The following is a 2,093-nucleotide window of genomic DNA, read 5'->3' as shown; positions in this document are numbered from 1 at the left end:
GATTCAACCAATGTTTATTGAGCACCTGCTGTGTGCCAGGCCCTGGTTAGGTGCTGGGGCCACAACAGTGAAAAATACAAGTGCAGTCTCTGCCCTCATGGAACTCACAGTGTAATGGGGGTGACAGACAGTCCTGCAAACAGTTAACAATAATGGAGTAAGTGCTGGAGAGAAGACATCCCAGGTCTATGAGAGTGTATAACACAGACTTGATAAGGTGGGTGGTGAGGCAACAAGGAAGGTTTCCCTTGATGCAATGAGGCTGGGATAAGGAGGGAGAGGGAGCTCGTGGGGTGCTCTGGGAGGCAGAGCATTCCAAGATGAGGGAGCAGCAAAGACCAAGGCTCTGAGGCTGGAATGACTTCAATGTAGTGTCCGTGACTTGATTAGGATGTTGCGGAGAACTGGGGGTGAGCCTCGCTGAGGCCACAACTCACCTACACAAGTTTACACCTGTCTTGTAGTTGGTCCATGGAACTGATGGTGAGGTGTGGGAGAAAATAAACTATTCCTGGAATTTTTATTGACAAATCTTAGTAGAATCCTGGTCTAGAGAGAACTTCAAACACCATCCCCTCATTGATTCCCAAGGCCCTGGGTTCAGTCAAATATTTTGTCTTTTCAGGCCTGTGGGGGGCATATGAGGGACATGGCCAACACCATGCATGGCACATTGCTATGTGATCATGGGGTGCATGCCCCTATTTTACTCCCTCCCTTGCTCTTGTCCCAGCTCACTCCCCTGGGTGGAAGTGATTCCTTCCTGGCCTCCCCTGCCCCATAGTTACTTGTCCATCTCAGGTGGAGGTTGATGGGAGTCCGCGCTATGAGGAAGCTGTGACTTGTTGTCATAGTACACCAGAACAACAAAATCACTAGTCTTCCACACAGCACTAGACCACAACTGCTCCAGTCTTCTTTGCCACCCTTTGTTTGCCCTGTGTCTGCGACCCCCCAACCCAGCTCTTTCCCTTCATCTGAGCCAAGTTGTAATATATGGGCTTCTTGCTTCTCCACCACCTCCTGTCTTCCATTCCTGGTCCTCCTGGGGAGAGGACAGGTCTGGTCTGGAAGGGCCCAACTCCCACCCACGAAACATGGAATTTGGAATTGAAAGATTCACCCTTGGCCTGAGACCCCCTTGACCTGTCCCTCTCTGGGTCTCAGTTTCCTCCACTGTCACCTGGATGTAATAAATCCCATGTCCTAAAGTTGAAGATGGCATGATATAATGTATGTAAAACGCCTGACACAATGTTTCTCAAAGAAGTCTGGAAAGAGCACAATAATGTCATCTTGGCAGGCCCCCTTATTCCCCCACAATCCTACAGATTGATCATCGTACCTGTTGGGAATTACAGACTTCTGTGTGTTGTTTCATCTCATCTGGAAAATAATGCATTGAAAAAAATCTGTTAAGTGAGGGGGTAAGTCTCCAGAAACGTCAGACACCCCAGACCACCCTCTGTTCCCCCATCAAGGTACAAGGCTCTCCCTTAACCTGGGGAGCTGTCCGTGTCCTGCTGCTGAAATGAAGTCGGCCGGGACCTGCTGGGAGCTGTCCGGAAGCGTGTGCTGAAGCAGGTCGCGGTTCCCTCCCTGGACCCCGAGAGGCGCTGTCCGGAGTCTCCGTGCTGAAATAAATAGCAATTTTCTTCCGTGGTCCTTGCAGCGCTGTCTCCAGCCTCGGTGCTGAAGAAAACTTAACTTTCCTCTCTTCCAGGCTCAACCCACTCCCTGCCTTCTCTGTTCCTCTGACATTGGGGAACCCGCCTTCCAAAAATTTCTTTCCTCTCCGATCCTCTTCCCTGGGCGCTTCAGAATGGCAAGGGGGGCACTTGGAGAGGTCGCAACTAGGACTCATACGGGCTCCTTACCTCATGGCACGTCCCCAGGACTTACCTCCCAGGTAGTCAGCCTGGTTGGTCTCTGCTTTCCAGACAGTTAAACTTTGCAGTCTTTGTCGCTTTCTGGGAAGATGTCCATGTGCTGACCTGCAAACCCGCCCCATCCCCGAGGTACCGGGTCCCCCAAACCACCCCTACTTCCACGCAGCTTAAGTCCTTCCCTTCCCCTGTGCGTCTCACCTGCTT

General features: G+C 51.4%; 1 long non-coding RNA gene across 2 annotated transcripts; it reads right to left on the bottom strand.

Moving 5' to 3' along the window:
- Positions 1-1,637, bottom strand: LOC308251343. 2 transcript variants are annotated; one of them, XR_013960916.1, is made up of 4 exons: positions 1,502-1,637; positions 1,346-1,386; positions 438-511; positions 1-133 (listed from the first exon to the last, which is right to left on the bottom strand). It is a non-coding gene; the product is annotated as an uncharacterized lncRNA (long non-coding RNA). The 2 variants fall into 2 exon arrangements; XR_013960917.1 differs by lacking the exon at positions 1-133 and having other exon boundaries at positions 341-477.
- Positions 1,638-2,093: the final 456 nt, after the last annotated feature.

The sequence above is a fragment of the Plecotus auritus genome (genome assembly GCF_963455305.1).
Source record: "Plecotus auritus genome assembly, chromosome: 6".
Lineage (NCBI taxonomy): Eukaryota > Metazoa > Chordata > Mammalia > Chiroptera > Vespertilionidae > Plecotus > Plecotus auritus.
The sequence above is the reverse complement of the archived record's forward strand: the minus strand, read 5'-3'. Positions and strand labels throughout refer to the sequence as shown.